This window comes from Balaenoptera borealis (genome assembly GCF_965194805.1).
Source record: "Balaenoptera borealis genome assembly, chromosome: 8".
NCBI lineage: Eukaryota > Metazoa > Chordata > Mammalia > Artiodactyla > Balaenopteridae > Balaenoptera > Balaenoptera borealis.
This window is the reverse complement of record NC_138865.1, coordinates 76,043,859-76,066,427: the sequence shown is the minus strand read 5'-3', so window position 1 is coordinate 76,066,427 and position 22,569 is coordinate 76,043,859. Positions and strand designations below refer to the sequence as shown.

At 39.9% G+C, this 22,569-nt stretch overlaps 1 protein-coding gene across 1 annotated transcript in view; it reads right to left on the bottom strand.

Annotated features, from left to right (window-relative positions):
• Positions 1–295: 295 nt before the first annotated feature.
• The window catches only part of TMC1 (transmembrane channel like 1), a 431,339-nt gene continuing 409,065 nt past the window's right edge, over positions 296–22,569 (bottom strand). Inside the window, exon 27 of the transcript XR_014247278.1 lies at positions 296–395. The gene's annotated coding sequence lies outside the window, so the exon portion shown is untranslated. The remainder of the gene's footprint in view (positions 396–22,569) is intronic.

The window sequence follows — 22,569 nt, the reverse complement described above, 5'->3', positions numbered from 1 at the left end:
ATTCTAATTCTCTATATAGATTCATTTTTTTCTTGAGACAAACTTTTAAGAATAACTCTTAGCCATCATGTCCCTTTACCACAAAATATTTCAGTATCTTTTTCTAGAAATAATGTAATTCTTTCACAAAGCCACAATATAATTATCTAATTCAGGAAATTTAACATTGACAAGATACTAGTATCTAATATACAGTCCACATATAATTTTCTCTAACTGTCCCACTAATGTCCTTTATGGCGTTTTCCCCCCATGATCCAAAACTTAATTCAGAATCATGCATTGCACTTACTTACCATAGCTTCCTTTTGTTTTGCTATTCCTTGACAATGGCTTTATACCTCATACACACACCTAATATTCAGTCAGGTTGTGTTGTTGGCCTGGACAGAATCCTAAAGGACACACAAAACTCAAAGTTAATGAGTTAACAAGAATCAGAGAAAAGCAGGTTGAATAGTGTTAAAGAATAAATACTTCAAGATTTGATTATTAATTACCATCCTCCATGATAAACTGACAAGGATATTTATAAACTAGAAAGTATACCTTCTTTCTTGGACAATTTTGAAGAAAAGCTATATGTTCCCTTGAGGATATTAGTGACTGTCCCTTGCCTGTACTATTGCAATATTGCCCTTTTTCATTTTATTTCCTAGCTTACTTATTTGAATATTTTTTCTTAATAACAGATTGCCTACATTCTGATGACATCTGGGGAGGTACTTCAATTTGAACTAGTTACAAATCCCTAACCACATAGGAGAATATTAAATGACTTTCCTTTCAAAGTACAATGGGGATACAAAGATCTTGACCTTTGGAGTCAAAAAGATTCTAAATTCTGGTTCCATTGCTCACTAGTGGTATTATCCTAGGTCAATTGCTAAACCTTTCTCATTTAGCAATCATTCAAGAGATAGTGGTGGCTATTGATATTTGGGAAGAAATATAATGTTCTACATAGTCACATGGCCCTTGGACCCCAGCAATCTGGTTTCAAATCCCTGTTCTGCACTCACTGGCCTTAAGATTTGGGACAAGATACCCAACCTCTCTAAACTGCAGTTTCTTTATCTGTAAGAGGGATCAATAACAGAACTTACCTAATTGCTTTATTCTATTAAATGAAATAATGTTTGTAAAATGTTTGCAGGGTTCCTAGGATGTAACAAGTGCCGAACACATTACTAATCTACTGATAGCTTAGATTAATAATAACGATGTCAACAAAAATAATAGTGTCTTTAGACAGCAAAAAAAGTATCTTTCTCTTGATCTTGACTTTGTATTTTCCCTACGCTCTTTTTCTCAGTCTTCCAGTGACCTAGCTGCTAAATTAATCTCAGTTAGGACCCCATAACTGTGATTTGCCAATCCCTTTCATCATTTAAAAAAAAAAAATCATTCCGGGACTTCCCAGGCGGCGCAGTGGTTAAGATTCTGTGCTCCCAATGCAGGGGGCCTGAGTTTGATCCCTGGTCAAGGAACTAGATCCCACATACATGCCACAGCTAAGAGTTCGCATGCCACAACCAAGGAACCAGTGAGCTGCAACTAAGGAGTCCGCCTGCTGCAACTAAGACCCAGCGCATCCAAATTAAAAAAAAAAAAATCATTCCCTTCATATAAAGGTTAAAATTTACCATCAAAGTCAGAAGAGGATGGAGAAGAATGTGAACAAAAACTTGGCTCTAAAGCTGAGGTTGGAAATTTGAATATATTTAATTTCAAAGTGGAGTTAGTTCTAATTAAATGAACTCAACTGCCTTTCATCCCTGAGTTGCCAGACATCATGATTAATCTTTAAGCTAATAGTCAGGGACAGTGGGATAAGCAAAGACAAACAGAAGAGACTGGTTTCAGACTGACACACAGGAGCCCACAATGACACTGGTTACCCAGTGATTGATTCAGAGACTCAGCCCCTATGAATTCAATGAGAAGGATTAGTGGACTTAAAAGCACATGACTTAGCATTTGTGTTCAATGTTCAGTCATCGCAAATTCATGTAACCACAGAATGTCAGAGCTAGAAAAGAACCTAGTGTTCTTCTAGCCCAATAACTTCATTTCACAGAGGCATGGAAAAATCGAGACACTTGAAAGGTCGCTAAATTACCATTGGCAGAGTCTGGCTAATGCCCTCTGTATTCTAACTCCTAGTTCTGTGCTACTGCCTGGGTCCCATGTGGCACTGTAGATGTTTAATTGATACTTGATTAAAGATGTAGCATCCATCATTTTATTTTATTTTTTATATTTTATTCCTTGTGTCTAAAAAATGAAGCTATATAACACCCATTGTTACATTTTGTTTGCATGTATTTTATTTATTGGAATTTATTCCTTTTGTCTATAAAAGGAAAAACTCTAAATGATAGCTTTTTAATAAGTCTTCAAATAATGCAAGTTAGTTTCAATCACTTACACAGCAAAGTGCCTCGATTTAGTTACAAAAACAAAAATTTGGCACATTTATTGATTTAACAGTTATTTGACATCTATTGTGTACAAAATAACTAAGGACTGCAAAAGAAATAATGGGTATTAAGTACTTGTTCTGTGACAAAACAATTCTAGTGACTCAAGAAGTTATTTGCTTCATATAAAAGTGAAAGATACTACTCACTCAATGCTTACATCTGATAGAGGAAATGAGAAATATACACAAAATCATGGAAATAAAAGAATGTACAAAATATACTAAGATTGATAGCAAAAAATCTGCAGTTGTTTAGAGGGAGGAAAATGGTCTCTCCCTGGAGTGACTTTTGTGGAATAGACAGCATCTGACCCAGCCTGAAAGAGAGGAGGACCTGAACAAGTGCAGATGAAGCAGGAAAGTGAAGTCCTGCTTGGTTGGGAGATAAAGCTAGACAGGCAGTTTGGGGCAAGATCATGGAAACCTTGAATTCCAACTTAAGTCATAAAAATGTAACAAAGAGAAACCTTAAAATGAATGGTAAATTCATTGAGATTTTTTCAATTAAACTTTTAATTTTTAAATAATTGTAGATTCACATGTAGTTGTAAGAAATAGTAGAAAGAGATCACATGTACTTTTCCCCAATGGCAACACCTTGCACAATTCTAATACAATATCACAACCAGAACACTGATGCCATTACAGCCAAGATAAGGAACATTTTCGTCATCCTGTGGATCCCTTATGTTGTTTTTTATTGTCACACCCATGTCTCTCCCACCTTCACCTCTCCCTTAACCCCTAGCAATCTGTCTTCCATTTCTATAATTTGTCATTTCAAGAATCATACAGTATGCAATCTTTGGGGATTGGCTTTTTTTTTTCAGCCAGCATAACTATTCGGAGATTCATCCAAGTTATTGTGTGTATTGAATGATAATCGTGTAAAATATATGATTGAATTTTACCACTTCTAATGGGAATTATCTTGGCAAGTTTTAAGATACATGTCTCTACAAAGAGAGAGAGTGGCATGGACATATATACACTACCAAACGTAAAATAGCTAGTGGGAAGCAACCGCATAGCACAGGGAGATCAGCTCTGTGCTTTGTGACCACCTAGAGGGGTGGGATAGGGAGGGTGGGAGGGAGGGAGATGCAACAGGGAAGAGATATGGGAACATATGTATATGTGTAACTGATTCACTTTGTTATAAAGCAGAAACTAACACACCATTGTAAAGCAATTATACTCCAATAAAGATGTTAAAAAAAAAAAAAGAAATTATACAGAAAGTTAATTATCTTTTTTTAGAGAAAGAGATAAAGAGAGCTTATGTTCCAAGTAGTGAACTAAAGATGTAAGATCTATTAATTTATTTAATTCTCATAAAATAGTCTTTGATAAACATGATCAGCAAATGAGGGTTTAATGTATTTAGTAATGTATCTCAGGTCACAGAGCTAGCAGGATGCTCAGATTTACACCAAGGCAGTGAGTTCTTAGGTCTTAGGGATGTCTCTCCATTAGTATAATCATCAATACTGGGGAAAGGCCAGGCAAGGGTCCTTGACTTGTGCTCCGAGAAACACATTTCATCTCAGTACAGCTGACCAAAAACTATGTTTCTTACATTAAATAAAATTAACTATAATGTTTTGTCAAAAAAAAAAAAAAAAAAAGAAACATGTCTCTAAAGGGGGGGTTATTTTTTTTCTGTAATAACTCCTGAGTACAGTTGAAGTGTCTTATTGTGCCCCATTCAAGTGTGAATATAGAATGACAATGAAAAGGCAGGAGAACAGGAGGAGGATCTGTTGGCAGAAACATAGAATATTCCATTTTTCTACTTCTAGAGATGTAGTTGAATCTCCTCTGAAGTTCTGAGTTAGATATGAAAAAGCAGAAGGGACAAATCTTCCCATACCCATGTTAGAAATGAAACAAAGCCTTGAAGAATACAGAGCAGGACCCCCATATGAGAGCATGTGACTTCGGTTCTTAGGCAAGCACAACAGATCAGGAGATTGTCAATCTCCTGTGTCTTCTTCACACATCTCCACTCATGATTCATCCCCAGAAAGGCTACGGTAGAAAACATGGGGCTTCTACCTCAGGACTTTTGATGTGCTGGTCCTCACATTGCCCAAAAGACTGGTCCACTCCAGCTGCTCCCCCACCCAGAAGAAGGCGGGTTGTCTCCACTTGAGCCTGTCTCTTTCTCCCCACAGCTGCTGAATTAGGCTAAGACAACCACAGCACTCAGCAGCTCTCCAGACCCACCCTGCAGAGTGAAAGGAGCAGCTGCCACAGAACACCACAGGACACCATGGAACATCACAGAACACCACAGAAGACCACACCACAGGACACTACAGAAAACCACAGAACACCACAGATCACACGACACCACTGAACACCACAGACATCACAGAATATCACAGAACACCACAGAAGACCACACCACAGGACACTACAGAAAACCACAGAACACCACAGATCACACGACACCACAGGACACTACAGAAAACTACAGAACACCACAGATCACATGACACCACAGAACAACACAGAACACCACAGACATCACAGAATATCACAGAACACCACAGAAGACCACACCACAGGACACTACAGAAAACCACAGAACACCACAGATCACACGACACCACTGAACAACACAGAACACCACAGACATCACAGAATATCACAGAGCACCACAGGACCACTGAACACCACAGAACACCACAGAAGACCACTGAACAACACAGAACACCAGGAACACCACAGAATACCATGGAACACCACAGAACACCGAGACACCACAGAATATCACAGAATACCACAGAACACCAGGAACACCACAGAATACCATGGAATACCACAGAACATGACTGGACATCACAGAAAACCATGGAACATCAGAGAATACCAAGACACCACAGAACATCACAGAATACCACAGATCACATGACACCACAGAACAACACAGAACACCACAGACTAGTGGTGTTCCACGACTACCACAGAATATCACAGAACACCACAGCATACCACAGGACCACTGAACACCACAGAACACCACAGAATACCACTGAACACCACAGACCATGACGGGACACCACAGAATACCATGGAATACCACAGAACATGACAGGACACCACAGAATACCATGGAACACCACAGAACATGACAGGACACCACAGAACATCACAGAATACCACAGAAGAAGACAGAATACCATAGACACCACAGAACACCACAGAATACCACTGAACAACACAGAACACCAGGAACACCACCGAATACCATGGAATACCACAGAACATGACTGGACATCACAGAAAACCATGGAACATCAGAGAACACCACAGAACATCATGGAACACCACAGAACACCAAGACACCACAGAACATCACAAGACACCTGAGAATACCACAGACACCACAGAACACCAAGACACTACAGGATACCACAGAACACTGAGACACCACAGAATATCACAGAATGCCACAGAGCACCAGACACCACAAAACACACTGGATACCACAGAACACCACGGGACACCATGGAACACCAAGGAACATCACGGAACATCACAGAATACAGCACCCCTCACAGAACACTTTGTTCACACCAGCCACTGTTCTAAGCGCCCTCAGAAAATTATCTCATTTCCTCCTCTCAACAGTCATATGAGACCAGTACTACTTTCCTCATTTTGTAGTTGAGAAAACTGAAACTCAGAAAATTTAACTAACTTGAAAAAAGTAGACACCTAGTAAGTAGTAGCATGATGATTCAAAGCCAGGCAGTCTAACTACTTAATCCCCCTCATTCTGAACCAATATACCATAATAACTAGGCATTAGGCCCAGTCAAGCAATCACAAATTACAGAATATTATTAGCACATTAGGGAAGCTGTCATCTCTCTCATTCATTGGCGCTACCAGCCAAAAATTTACCCCAATATTTCTTTGCCCAGTGATGGTCAGTCAAAGCAATGGCCTGGCATTCAAGGTCTTCTTAGGCCAAGTGAAGTGATTATGGTACGTCTATAACATTTCAAGACTTTTAAGCTACTCTCAGCTGATTTTTAAAGATAAAAGAATTTTATTAGGACTCATCTACTCCAACAACAAAGGATGTGTCAGTTTTAAGGCAAATCAAGTCTCAAGGAAAAAGGATGGAAGAAGAAATCTTTAGATTTAAGGTTTTTAATAGTTAAATTATGGCTAAAGGAAAATATCAATGGCAGATTTGGAGAAATAAGAAATGAAAGTCCAGGGAGATTGTAGGCACAGACACTGAAGAGGGAGGAATAACTGTATTATATTATAATGATAACTTGGGTGATTGTTTAAGACTTAAGTCAGTGGTCACCTCAATCCGGAAGTCTTCCCTCCCAGACACTTTTCTCAACCACTTTTCTAGTTAGTTGGCTCTCCTATCTGCCCTATAGTTAATCAGTCAGTGAATCTCTTACCTAGAATGCATTGTTCTCAACTGTAACCCTCTGTTTACTTGCTTGCTTCACACCCTGGACTGAGAAATGATAGCCTGAGATTTGACATTGTGCTTTTATTTTACATTCCTCCATCCAGTACGGTGCTTAGCACCCTGGTCTTTTGCAAGCTCTGGTTACACTTCAAAAAATGGTTTTTACATGTAAAACATATATGTTGGATTTACCACAACTGGACTTTGCCATTTGCTCTATCCTGTCCTAAATCTGGGGATAATGGAAAGATATGAACACCGGTGATCAGAGGATGGAGGCCAAAAGAGAACCAGAGCCACTGCTCATTGCACAGGCTGCAGGTGGAGAAGAATCACCAAAGCAGATCAGAAATGCACCCTCCCTACCACAGGCAGGCATGCTAATCCTTGTAAGAAATACCACAGAAATTCTGCACAAGAAAGCTGACTTCAGCATCACGCAGACTTGCTTCAAAGAGCCAGCTCTTAAACCTGATGTGAGTAATTGTGCTACTTTGAGTAAAATAACCACTCTAGGTTTCACTTTCTTCACCTCATGAGTGAAATGGGGACATAATAGTGAAAACTTCAGAGGGTTGTGAGAATGAATCCATGTAAGTAACAAACAGCCCATAGTCCATGATTCATAAAAGTTGGCCATGAGATCATTAGTGGTACAATCCTTCATGACAGCTAACATTTTTGTTTCATTTTATATGGCACATTATTGTATTCGATTCTTGTAACCTCTCCTGAGGTGAGCTGGGAAGGAACTGTCATCCCACTGGATATATACGAAATCTTAACTTTTAAGAAATTTACTGCCTTGCTCAAGTTCAGACAGGTAAGGTGTGATGGTGCAAAGATTATGCTGAAATCTTCTGATTTTATTACTCCAGGCTCCTAGACAGCACTCTCACATCCTTAATCGTTCTTGATCTCACTGTACTTTTCAAGTCAGAGGTGCCAGTGAAGCAGCAATGGCAAAGAACAGTAGTTCACTGCTGGGGAAAGGGTGGAAAGGAGGAAGGAAGGTGGTGCTTATGCACACAGGCCCGGGGACATTGCTCCTTCATATTGACCAGGAATGTCAAAGGAGAGCTGCATGGAGTTAGTTCTGCATGGGGAAGGGGTGCAGGTAAGGGATACAGGGCTCAATGCCACTGGAATGACAACCCCATACCATCACCCCCAAAGGGATGCTTGTTTTCCCTTCAAAAGGCTGACCTCCTAATTCTTCTTTGTTCTCTTAGTGTTTCTAACACTAAGCAGAGCAGAGAGCAGGGTAGGTGGGGACAGTGTAAGAACGGAAGGAGCAGGTTGGAGAGCGCCATCTCTCCATCCCACAGAGTGCTCTCTCAGGGCCTGAGAATCTGATCACAAATCCCTTCATACCTAAAAGGTGGACAGAAGCTTCAAAAGAAATTCTGAATGGTGATGGAGGCGGGACACTATGGAAATTTCTAGATCTTTCAACCAAAAAAAAAAAAATAATTGGAAGCAAAGTGGTCACTATTAAAGAGCCAAACAGTCTCCTCCAAACAAGATTTATAGCATCCAGCATTCTGAAAGGTAAAATCTCCAAAACTTGCAAATTCCAGGCCAGTTAATATAATTGAAACTGAGAGGTCTGTCATAGTCTCTCTCGGGCAGAAAGGGCTGGGGTAGATGAAAATGTTTAGCTACAACCTGCTGTTGGATAATTGCATGTTCTGAACAACATCAAACATAAGGTAGTCTAGACTTTATTAACATTAAGTGCTATTAGGTTGTCAAGAATCCTGTGACCTCAAACTGTAAGAATAGGCAGAAAATGACTATGCAGAGGATATTAAAGGATTGTAGGATATTCTCTCCATTGTTGTGGTATCATTTTATTTTCTCCAATCATTTTGAGTTGCATTCTGGAGGAGGAAAACTGGGTAGGATTTCATAAGGTAGATGGTGCAATTTAAAGAAAGAAAGTGGTTTTGCTGGGCTTATAAAAGTCCCATCTGATGTTCTCCTGGTTTATAAGGTGTTTTAGAAGCATAGAAATGTAGGCAGCTATGACATGATTATACCTAGTGGGTAAAAGGGAAGCAATGAAATTACATTCTGTAAGTCATCCACATTTCAATTAACTTTCCAGGGTTTTTTAGGTTGTAACAGATTGTTTGCCATAGATTAGAGGAAGAAGTCAGAATAAAATGACTGCAGGGACTTCCCTGGTGGTGCAGTGGTTAGGAATCCACCTACCAATGCAGGGGACATGGGTTTGATCCCTGGTCTGGGAGGATCCCACATGCCGCAGAGCAACTAAGCCCGTGCGCCACAACTACCGAGCCCACGTGATGCAACTACTGAAGCCCGCGTGCCTAGAGCCCATGCTCCGCAACAAGAGAAGCCACCACAATGAGAAGCCCGCGCACTGCAGCGAAGAGTTACCCCCGCTCGTTGCAACTAGAGAAAGCCCGTGAGCAGCAACGAAGACCCAGTGCAGCCAAAAAGAAAAAAAAAGACTGCAAAGTCAAGCTCCTCCCTCTAGAAACAAAGTCCTTCTATACCTCCATAGATGGGGTTATAAGTGAAAAGGATCTAGCCCCCACATATCATTATGTAGCTGAAGATATTGAGACTCAGAGAGGTTAAGTGGGATGGCTGCTATCACACAGCTAGTTGTTGGCAGCATCACGACTAAAATTCAGGATTGCTAATTTGTGCACTGGTACATTTCCCAGTATCATTCTACCTGTCATGTTTCTAAACATAAAATATTTGCATCTTCAGGTTGGAACTGACTTGAAAGTTTCTGGTCACGTGTTATTGGTCATTGTTTCATTTTTCCAGCTTAGCGTGTGTTTGAGGAACCAGCTTTTCTCCACTCTCACTCCATATGGTTTGGGAAAATGGGAACTCATGCACTTCCTCTAACTTTAGGGATGGGCATTAATCCAAGTCTGGTCAGAGTTTTTATCTTCCTGGGCTTGGGGATTGGTGTCCAGTTATGCACATGGTCCCAGCTAAGCAAGTCAGAACACTACCTGAGACAATTGCTGGAAATACAGAGACTGATTACTAAGACACCTGGCATATAGAATAAATGAGACTTAAGGGATCTAAATGGTACACGGCATTTTTTTTTTAATCTCCCACTGTCCTCTTAAAATATATTTAGTAGGAGAATTTCTCCTAATCCTACATGAGAACTTCAATAGACTGATGAATTTCTCTCACTCTCGGAGAATAAAAAGTTCTTTATATTTTTAAGAAGTAATTCAGCAGTTAGAATGTCAAGGCCTGCTTGTTAGTTAAAGGTCTACCTTTTCTCAAAGTCATCATTACTTCTCCTCCCCTAACCAGAGCTTGTGGTTGATGAAAACTTACAGACTGGAAAGGAGTGAGGACATGGTCTTTTTTTCTTATTTCTTTTTTTTCCCAGTTTACACCTTTATCTCCTTCTTCCCCAACTTGCTAAGCAGCTTTCCTACCCTTTAGGGTCAAATCTGAGATGGAGGTAGGGAGGGATGAAGGGGAGGAAGCAGCATGGCGGCAGGAAAGGTTTTACGTGCCTGGTACTGTGGTGTCCTGGCTTTGTGCTCCCTGCTTCTGACTTTCTCCCGTGGGCATTTTCATGGGTTCTTGGAAAACTCCAGTGCTGGAGTTCTCATATCATCCGTGCCCTCATCCAGGTTAACCACAGCCATAAAATGTCTGCAAGTCAAGCTTCTTTTTGACAGAATCTGATAGCTACCCTGACAACCCTCTCCTATGAATAGCCCCGACATGTTCTGTGATGGGCTAAATTGTGCCTCCCAACTCCGTATTCATAGGTGGAAGTCCTAACCCCCAGTACCTCAGAATGTGACTGTATTTGAAGAAAGGGACTTTAAAGAGGCAGTTAAAGTTAAGATGAGGCCATTAGGGTGAGCCAATATGACTGGTCTCCTTATAGTGAGAGATTAGGACACGGACACACAGAGGAAAGACCTTGTGAGGACACTGCAAGAAGGTGGCCATCTGCAAGCCAAGGAGAGAGGCCTTGGAAGAAACCAAACCTTCCAACACCTTGATCATGGATTTCAGCCTCCAGAACTCTGAGAAAATGAATTTCCATTGTTTAAGCTTCCCAGTCTCTAGCATTTTGTTAGGGCAGCCCTAGCAAACTAACACACAGTCCAAGGGAGACACTTCTGCATCACTCTTGCTGTCAAACTTTGGAAGTGCAAGCTGAACATAGCAGCAATTCTCCTTCATTTTACTTCTAGAGAAGCTAGTCAACTTTTCTCTCATCCTCTAGATTCCTCAGGAGAGAGTCAGATAGTAGTGAATTGAAGGGGAAACTGATTGTAGATGGCACATAGCAAGCTCTTAGAGTATATTTTTAAAGCTCCCCACTCATACCTTCTCACAAACAGTTTTCTCCAAAGAAATCTTTCTCCTAATTCCTCCTTAATATTGCATAAGCCAACCCTTTTGTTAAAGGTGATTTATTTTTAGCATTGTCTATTTCATCTTTGGTTAACTCTGCAAGTTCCGTATATGGTTTAGCACTTCCTTTGTAATGCAATAGATATTGAACCTCAGTGATTCAGCTGAAACTTTTATTTAACTAGATATAAAATCACACCCTCTATGGCAGGAACCTAGATAGTAATGAAGTCAACTCACAAAGAAAAGTAAAACCAGTAGGTGGACAGAGTCTTGACATTATCATTTGCACTCCTGAATTTAGCCATACCTGAATAGATACTACCTTTGGACATTTCAGTTAAGTGACCTAACTACAGAGCTCATTCTCTGAAGCATTCTCATTGCTTGCTTCCTCATTTCCAAAGTTTCAACTGAAATAAAACAAATAAAATAAATGATTAGGGTCTTATCTTCAAGTATTTTCTTATCAGTCGGTTCAGTCCCATCATCCTAATCATGCTATCATAAAACTGCCAGTAGGGTCACGGTAGCTGTGGAGCTGGGTATGGTGGTGTGAGCCTAGAGTTTTCATTACTCAGAGGGCTGGGTGGAAATACTCCTTAGAGCTCCGGAGTCCCTCTGGGCGTCCCTTAGTCCCTTTGACTAAGGAGGGATGAATGGAGATTGAAGCAGTCTCAAGTGAGGCAAATTGACCAGATCCAAGTCACGAGCTTTTACCATGGCAGACTCCAAGATGATTAAGTCTTTCAAATCCTTGAGCTTCACAATAATCTAATCAGTCTTCATTTCCTGTCAATATTTTCACTGCAATATCTTTTATATCTAAACTTAGTTCCCTGTTCCTATAGTCTGTTACACCAAGTGAGGCTCTCAATAAAACTCTCACTTGGGATTCACTATATTTAGATAAAAGTACATTTACTTATACACACAATTTTGCATACAATTTCATGGGGTTTATTTACCTGCTGAAATCCATCTCTAGGTCTTATAATGTAAGAACCTCTCTTTTGGCGCTTTGCCTGAACTGGCTTTCATAATATTGACTGACATCCTGCATAAGGCAGGATGAGTTTTTGTATTATTTTATATTTTCAAATCTCAGATGTTTTCAAACATTTTTAAAGTGCTTATTATGTGCCAGGAACTATGCAAAACACTGTAATTTTGCATGAATTACCTCATTTATTCTTACAACAACCTTCTGAAGTACATACTATTTTTATCCCCACTTTATGGATGAGAAAAAAGGTTTAGTGGTGTTATGTAAAGTCACAGGCTGTGACGGACGCTGGACTCAAACTCAGGTCAATCTCTGCATGACTTTATTCTGACTTTCTTTTTGCACTTCCTTTTCTTTTCCCATGGCTTTGTCTCATGAGCATTTCCCTCACTGCCCTGAGTTAGTCAGGATAGGCCATAATGTGCTGCAATAAGAGATAAACTTCCAAATCGCAAAGGCTTTGCACAGTGAAGACTCTCATAAATTCTAATGTTAGTACTGCAGCCTTCCTGCATCTTTCAGCTCTGCCATCTGGAACATAGGACCTTCAAGGTAGCCACTTTAAGGGAAGAGGTAGATGGAAAAGGCACACTAGCTTTCAACTGCCTCAGCCCAGAAGTGATGCATTACACATATAATCTGGTTTATAGAACTTTAAGAAATTGTATTAGCATTATAATCCTTGCTACCATCACAGGAAAATGCATTATACTGCAAAGCCACCTCACAGGAGTACATTTTCCTAAATATTAAATAAGCTCAGCCATTTTTCTGTGTATTTCCCAATCCTCCCCTCACTATAGCAATGCACACCCCATAACAGATAGTTATTATCAAAAGGTCTAGAAGAGGAAAACTTTTGATGATTCTAATTTAGAGTTCATCAGGTATTCATTTCTTCTTCTTGTGGATACCTGGTTTCCATGTATGGAACCTGCACTTAAGCCCAGAGACATTTGTGGGCTTCCACCACCTCACTGCCAAACAAAACATCTAAATCTGTGAACAACCACTCCAACCTCCAGCATCCATATGTCAGAAAAACAAGATTCTCTAAATCCTCTAAATCAGTTTAGGAAAAAGTGAAGAATCTATAACTATCTAACTAGACATTAATTGAAACAAGGCACTGTGAAAAGCCCAAGGGTAAAAGAAGTACAGAAGCTATCAAATGGCCCCATCCTTCAGTAAGAAAATACAGGATGTTGGGAAACTGTCTTTCTAGAACATAAGTGGAAGAGGAAGACAAGCTGCTACTCAGAAAATCATTTGCCTATATTAATCATGTTAATCAGGGCAATTCTATTGGGATATATCCCCCCTCCCAGTTTTTGTTTTTGTTTTTTGCCTTCTCAACCATAATAAATGACAGCTATATTTATTGAGCTATAGGAATGGCACTAGGCTGTGTGTGTGTGTGTGTGTGTGTGTGTTTGTGTGTAGGTGTATATGTAGATGTGTATTCTATACAATTTCTCATCATCCTGATGATGTTACAAGGGAATTAAGAATCTTCATTATATAATGAAAAAAACTGAAGCACAAAGAGGATAAGTTATTTCTTCCAGGTCCTAAGCCCAGGAGCTTGTGAAGCTGGCATTCAAACTCTGATTGGGATGAGTTCAAAGGGAGTTGCCCTCACCAGATTAAAAAAGGCTACACAAGACCTTCTCCAGAGCTTCTTAAAGTGTTCCAAATAGACATGTCTGACCCTGAACCATCTAGAACAACCAGCCTGTGGTAGAAGTGAGCAAAGAGAATGGGGGTGCAGGCAGGTGGGGAGGCTCAAAGAACCAGAGAGTAGGATAGCAGTTTCCAGGGCCAGGGGTGGGAAAATGGGAAGATGGGTCAAAGGGTACAAACTTCCAGTTATAAGATGAATAAGTTCTGGAGATCTAATGTACAGCATGGGGACTATAGTTAATAATACTATATTGTATACTTGAAATTTGCTAACAGAGTAGATCTTAAATGTTCTCACCACCCCCCACCCCAAAAAAGATAACTATGTGAGGTAATGGATGTGTTAATTAACTTGAATGTGGTCTTTTCACAATGTGTACATATATCAAATCATCACATTGTACACCTTAAATACATACAATTTTTATTTGTCAGTTATACCTCAATAAAACTGAAAAATAAATAATGAGGGGACAGGAGGCTTGAGGCTTTTCTCTTCTGTCATCAGAGCCCCGAGTAAGTAACCAGAGAGATTACTAAGAATAAAACAGCGCTCTCCCTCTGTCCTTACATGATTTCACTCCACCAATTAATTCCGTCATTTCTTCATTCATGGGTTTGTTTACTCATTCATTTGTTAATTTAACTTTTTTTTTCTCTTATTGTTTGCCCTATTTCTGAATGCTCTTCTGTTTACCAGCTCCTTAGTCAAACCTCCACACCCAGAGGGACTCCTGAGCTCGAAAGAATCTTGCGGCCCAGCCCTCTGAGTCATGAGGACCCCAGACCACACCCAGGCCCCCAGTTACTGGGACCACTGCTTGTTTTACGGCAAGACAGTGGCACAAAACCAACTGGAAATGAAACACTTGAAAAGAATCTCCTCATCAAGAAAGTGGTTTTAATTCGACTGGAACTTTGCAGAGAAGAACGTAAGAGTAAAAGCTGAAGGCTCTAAACCCTGGCAGCCCTGAGTTCAAATCCTCATTCCATCCGTTCTTACTGCGAGCCCTTGATCAAGTTAAGTTTAAAGTTGTCACTTGGAATGTGGGGATAAAGGTGGTACCTAGCCCATTGTTTGAGAAAGTTAAACAGGATCATGGGAAACACTTAGAACACATGGCAAGACATATGCTGGTCAAGGTTCCAAATGCGGGGGACACAGCAAAGAACACTGAGAAATTCCATGCTCTTACTCAGCATATGCTCTAATGAGGGAGGGAGATAATAAAGAAATAAACAAATAAATATAAAATATTCTGGCTGGTTATAAGTGCTAAGAAGAAACATAAGGCAGGATAAATGTCTAGGAGTGACTGTGGAGCAACTGGGTCACCCTTGAGGGGATACAGGGTGAGGGACAGAGTTATGCTGACACACCTGTTCCCAGTGAGTGCCGCTCTGAACAGGTCCCCCCACGTGGACCCCAAAACTGACAGACCCGTCGTGGAGAAAAGGAGAGAAATTCATCATCTCTATCATAAAGTCATAGTTTGTATCAATTCTTCCTCGCTCTCTTTTTTCCTGTGTGAAGAAGTTTTACCAAAATCTCTGAATATATCTGACTGAGCAATTTTGTTTAATGAATTGCTGACCAAACTCATTCTTTCACATAAATCTGTTAGCCTGCAGAACCCAGAACACTTTCATGAGGGAAGGGGCTTGAAGTCTTGCAGGCTTTATAGTCATACACCTTATTCCATTCTTAGAAGTCAGAAGTGGGAACAAACCTGAGCTGGGAGGACTGGAGGACCAGCCTTTTAAGCCACTGGAGGAGGTAACAGGTAACATTCCCAGGTTTGTCATCGTGGGCCATGAAATCCAACTTGGACGGCTGCCCTAAAGTGATCTGCTCTTTCTGGGAAGGCAAGAAGCCTTTAGAACATCGTGTCCAGAGTAAAAAGGGTATTTGGCAGCAGTTCCCAAGGGTCTCTCATGCCCCTCCCATCCTTCTTGTTGTCTTCTTGTGAGGTTTCCTATACAAAGAAAATGCTTCTTAATCTCCCCCATCACCTCCATCTTCTGTCTGGGGCACCTGTCAGGGGTGTTCAGCCTTCAAGGACCTTTTAGTGAGTCCCTTCAAGGCCCCAGGAACTGCTAACACTTCCCCACACTGTCTGACTGGCTCTTATTTCCCCACGGCCTTAATGAGGCCATCCTGTGCCCATACAGTTGCTTACTGCATGCGCCTGGCTCCTCACCCCCTTTCCCATTGCTGTGGTCCCCACACCAAAAACCTGCTTAATTTTGGTCCAGTTGAAGGTGACAGCTCACCCTGTGTGCAACCAGTCTTGCTCTTTTAGTATAATGCCTCTTACAGCTCAATTTTGATGTGCTGGCTTCTAAGGGATTCTCATTCTTTGGCTCAATAGGATAGAGGCTTGTTTTAAAGTGACAACCCCCTTTTTAGTGCCTTGGTTCTGGTTTCTGCAAACTGCCTCACAGGCCCTCTTGATGGAGCAGGGCAGGGGCTGTTTGTGAGGCAAGGCAAGGCAAGAACGGGCCAGCTCCAGAGCTTTGGAGAGGCCCTCCTGCCCCCTCCAGCTCCAACCAGAGCATCTCCTTCTGCATCTGTTCACATAGTGTGTAACAGGTTTTTAGTTGAAAAAGGATTAGAAAAAAGGTTGAATACTACTAGACTGGATCGATCCCCTGCCCCCGCTTTAAACAGGCCAGACAGTTCAGGGTGGTGTGACTCAGCACTCTACAGGACCCCTTGCATCCCAACCCCACATCTCAGATTGGAGCCATGACTTAGGCTTCACCCCATCTTCCTTCATTCAACATATAATTATCAAGAAAATATTCTGTGCAGGTGAATCTGAGGACTGGACGTCTTCTCCAAGCAAAACAGAGTAATATAGATAGGCCCTCTTTTGTGTTAATGTCTTAATATTGGTTTCTAGGGACTGGATTCTAGGGCCCCAAAGTCTCTTAAAAAAAGTTTCTCGGGCTTCCCTGGTGGCGCAGTGGTTGAGAATCTGCCTGCCAATGCAGGGGACGCGGGTTCGAGCCCTGGTCTGGGAGGATCCCACATGCCGCAGAGCAACTGGGCCCGTGAGCCACAATTACTGAGCCTGCGCGTCTGGAGCCTGTGCGCCGCAACAAGAGAGGCCGCGATAGTGAGAGGCCCGCGCACCACGATGAAGAGTGGCCCCCACTTGCCGCAACTAGAGAAAGCCCTCGCACAGAAACAAAGACCCAACACAGCCATAAATAAATAAATAAATAAAACCCAAAAGTTAAAAAAAAAAAAAAAGTTTCTCTCAGGAAGCTCTGTGGCTGTCATGCCTGCCTGGGCAGCCAGGGTCCCTGAGGGATGCTCCATGTGTTAGACTCTGAAAAACCCTCAGGGTCACCAAGAGCAAATTGGTGGCATCATTAAGAAAGTGTAACACTAAGCAGGTGTTTCTCACATGCACTGCCATGGAACAGAATAAAGAAAAAAGAATGAAAAGAAATGAAGACAGCCTAAGAGACCTCTGGGACAACATTAAATGCACCAACATTTGCATTAGAGGGGTCCCAGAAGCAGAAGAGAGAGAGAAAGGACCCGAGAAAATATCTGAAGAGATTATAGTCGAAAACTTCCCTAACATGGGAAAGAAAATAGCCACCCAAGTCCAGGAAGCACAGAGAGTCCCAGACAGGATAAACCCAAGGAAAAACATGCCGAGACACATAGTAATCAAATTGACAAAAATTAAAGACAAAGAAAAATTATTAAAAGCAACAAAGGAAAAACAACACATAACATACATGGGAATTCCCTTAAGGTTAACAGCTGATTTCCCAGCAGAAATTCTACAAACCAGAAGGGAGTGGCACAATATATTTAAAGAGATGAAAGGGAAGAAGCTACAACCAAAATTACTCTACCCAGCAGGATCTCATTCAGATTTGATGAGAAATCAAAAGCTTTACAGACAAGCAAAAGCTAAGAGAATTCAGCACCACCAAACCAGCTCTACAACAAATGCTAAAGGAACTTCTCTAAGTGGAAACACAAGAGGAGAAAAGGAACTACAAAAACAAACCCAAAACAATTAAGAAAATGGTACGAGGAACATACATATCAATAATTACCTTACATGTGAATGGATGCTCCAACCAAAAGACACAAGTTCGCTGAATGGATACAAAAACAAGACCCATATATATGCTGTCTACAAGAGACCCACTTCAGACCTAGGGACACATACAGACTTAAAGTGAGGGGATGGAAAAAAGATATTCCATGCAAATGGAAATCCAAAGAAAGCTGGAGCAGCAATACTCATATCAGATAAAATAGACTTTAAAATTAAGAATGTTACAAGAGACAAGGAAAGACACTACATAATGATCAAGGGATCAATCCAAGAAGAAGATATAACAATTATAAATAGATATGCATCCAACATAGCAGCACCTCAATACATAAGGCAAATACTAAGAGCTATAAAAGAGGAAATCGACAGTAGCACAATAATAGTGGGGGACTTTAACTCCTCACTTACACCAATGGACAGATAATCCAGACAGAAAATTAATAAGGAAACACAAGCTTTAAATGACACAATAGACCAGATAGATTTAATTGATAGTTGTAGGACATTCCATCCGAAAACAGAAGATGATACTTTCTTCTCAAGTGTACAAGGAACATTTCCCAGGATAGATCACATCTTGGGCCACAAATCAAGCCTCAGTAAATTTAAGAAAATTGAAATTGTATCAAGCATCCTTTCTGATGACAACACTATGAGATTAGAAATCAATTACAGGGAAAAAAATGTAGAAAACACAAACACATGGAGTCTAAATGACACGTTACTAAATAACCAAGAGATCACTGAAGAAATCAAAGAGGATATCAAAAAATACCTAGACACAAATGACAACGAAAACACAATGATCCAAAATCTATGGGATGCAGCAAAAGCAGTTCTAAGAGACAAGTTTATAGCCAAACAATCCTACCTTGAGAAACAAGAAAAATCTCAAATAAACAACCTAACCTTACACCTAAAAGAACTAGAGAAAGAAGGACAAACAAAACCCAAAGTTAGTAGAAGGAAAGAAATAATAAAGATCAGAGCAGAAATAAATGAAACAGAAACAAAGAAAACAATAGCAAAGATCAATAAGACAAAAAGATGGTTCTTTGAGAAGATAAACAAATTGATAAACCTTTAGCCAGACTCATCAAGAAAAAGAGGGAGAGGACTCAAATCAATAAAATTAGAAATGAAAAAGGAGAAGTTACAATGGACACTGCAAAAATACAAAGCATCCTAAGACACTACTACGAGCAACTCTATGCCAATAAAATGGACAACCTGGAAGAAATGGACAAATTCTTAGAAAGATATAACCTTCCAAGGCTGAACCAGGAAGAAATAGAAAATATGAACAGACCAATCACAAGTAATAAAATTGGAACTGTGATTAAAAATCTTCCAACAAACAAAACGTGACCAGATGGCTTCACAGTTGAATTCTATCAAACATTTAGAGAAGAACAAACACCCATCCTATTCAAACTCTTCCAAAACACTGCAGAGGAAGGAACACTGCCAAACTCATTCTACGAGACCACCATCACCCTGATACCAAAACCAGACAAAGATACTACAAAAAATAAAATGACAGACCAATATCACTGATGAATATAGATGCAAAAATCCTCAACAAAATACTAGCAGACAGAATCCAACAACACATTAAAAGGATCATACATCATGATCAAGTGGCATTTATCCCAGGGATGCAAGGATTCTTCAATATATGCAAATCCATCAATGTGATACACCATATTAACAAACTGAAGAAGAAAAACCATATGATCATTTCAATAGATGCAGAAAAAGCTTTTGACAAAATTCAACACCCATTTATGATAAAAACTCTCCAGAAAGTGGGCATAGAGGGAACCTACCTCAACGTAATAAAGGCTATATACGATAAACCCACAGCAAACATCATTCTCAATGGTGAAAAACTGAAAGCATTTCCTCTCAGATCAGGAAAAAGACAAGGATGTCCACTCTCACCACTATTATTCAACATAGTTTTGGAAGTCCTAGCCACAGCAATCAGAGAAGAAAAAGAAACAAAAAGAATACACAATGGAAAAGAAGAAGTAAAGCTGTCACTGTCTGCAGAGGACATGATACTATACATAGACAATCCTAAAGATGCCGCTAGAAAACTACTAGAGCTAATCAGTGAATTTTGTAAATTTGCAGGATACAAAATTAATGCATGGAAATCTCTTGCATTCCTATACACTAACAACGAAAGATCAGAAAGAGAAATTAAGGAAACAATCCCATTCATCACTGCAACAAAAAGAATAAAATACCTAGGAATAAACCTACCAAAGGGGGTAAAAGATCTGTACTCAGAAAACTATAAGACACTGATGAAAGAAATCAAAGATGACACAAACAGATGGAGAGATATACCATGTTCTTGGATTGGAAGAATCAATATTGTGAAAATGACTATATCACCCAAAGCAATCTACAGATTCAATGCAATCCCTATCAAATTACCAATGGCATTTTTTACGGAACTAGAACAAAAAATCTTAAAATTTTTATTGAGACACAAAATACCGCAAATAGCCAAAGCAATCTTGAGGGAAAAAAACGGAGCTGGAGGAATCAGGCTCCCTGACTTCAGACTATATTACAAAGCTACAGTAATAAAGACAATATGGTACTGGCACAAAAACAGAAATATTGATCAATGGAACAGGATAGAAAGACCAGAGATAAACCCACGCACCTATGGTCAACTAATCTATGACAAAGGAGGCAAGGATATACAATGGAGAAAAGACAGTCTCTTCAATAAGTGGTGCTGGGAAAACTGGATAGCTACATGTAAAAGAATGAAATTAGAACACTCCCTAACACCATACACAAAAATAAACTCAAAATGGATTAAAGACCTAAATGTAAGACTGGACACTATAAAACTCCTAGAGGAAAACATAGGAAGAACATTCTGACAAAAATCACAGCAGGATCTTTTTTGACCCACCTGCTACAGTAATGAAAATAGAAACAAAAATAAACAAATGGGACCTAATGAAACTTAAAAGCTTTTGCACAGCAAAGGAAACTATAAACATTACGAAAAGACAACCCTCAGAATGGGAGAAAATATTTGCAAATGAATCAATGGACAAAGGATTAATCTCCAAAATATATGAGCAGCCCATGCAGCTCAATATCAAAAAAACAAACAACCTAATCCTAAAATGGGCAGAAGACCTAAATAGACATTTCTCCAAAGAAGACATAGAGATGGCCAAGAGGCACATGAAAAGCTGCTCAGCATCACTAATTATTAGAGAAATGCAAATCAAAACTACAATGAGGTATCACGTCACACTGGTTAGAATGGGCATCATCAGAAAATCTACAAACAATAAATGCTGGGGAGGGTGTGGAGAAAAGGGAACCCTCTTGCACTGTTGGTGGGAATGTAGATTGATAGAGCCACTATGGAGAACAGTATGGAGGTTCCTTAAAAAACTAAAAATAGAATTACCATACGATCCAGCAATCCCACTACTGGGCATATACCCAGAAAAAACCATAACTCAAAAAGACACATGCACCCCAATGTTCACTGCAGCACTATTTACAATAACCAGGTCATGGAAGCAACCTAAATGCCCATCAACAGATGAATGGTAAAGAAGATGTGGTACATATATACAATGGAATATTACTCAGCCATAAAAAGGAATGAAATTGGGTTATTTGTAGAGACGTGGATGGACCTAGAGACTGTCATACAGAGTGAAGTAAGTCAGAAAGAGAAAAACAAATACAGTATGATAATGCATGTATGGGGAATCTAGAAAAATGGTACAGATGAACTGGTTTGCAAGGCAGAAATAGAGACACAGATGTAGAGAACAAATGTATGGACACCAAGGGGGGAAAGAAGTGGTGGGGGTTGTGGTGGTGTGATGAATTGGGCGATTGGGATTGACATGTATACACTGATGTGTATAAAACAGAAAACTAGTAAGAACCTGCTGTATAAAAAAAATAAAATTAAATTTAAAGAAATAGTAATTGACCCAAATCTGCACAATAGTGAGTGGTAGTGCTGGAATTTGAATCCTGGCCTATCATCTTAATCAATGCACCGAGATGAACAGAATTTTTTAAGTCTTACTAGGCTCACTCATTTTCTTTACACACCCATAGACTAAATTTAAAACTACTGACATAAGAGAATGAATATTTATAAGCTTACATGAAGTGTAATCTTTTTGCGGATAATCTATCTTATCCATCCTGGAACTAATTAATCTAGTTTATTTTGGATGATTCAGTTGGGAGTCATGCCCATATATCTAGGGAAAATAATTTTTAATTCTGAAGAATAGGATGTTTCATATCTTGGTTTATCTTTTTGGCAGTCCAACCTTTAACTGTGTGGAGACCAAAAAAAGTCCCTAAAGATAATAAAATACTATTGACTGAGACGAAATACATCCAGTTATTTTTATTGGAATGACTTAACAACAGGCAAAAAAGCAAACCT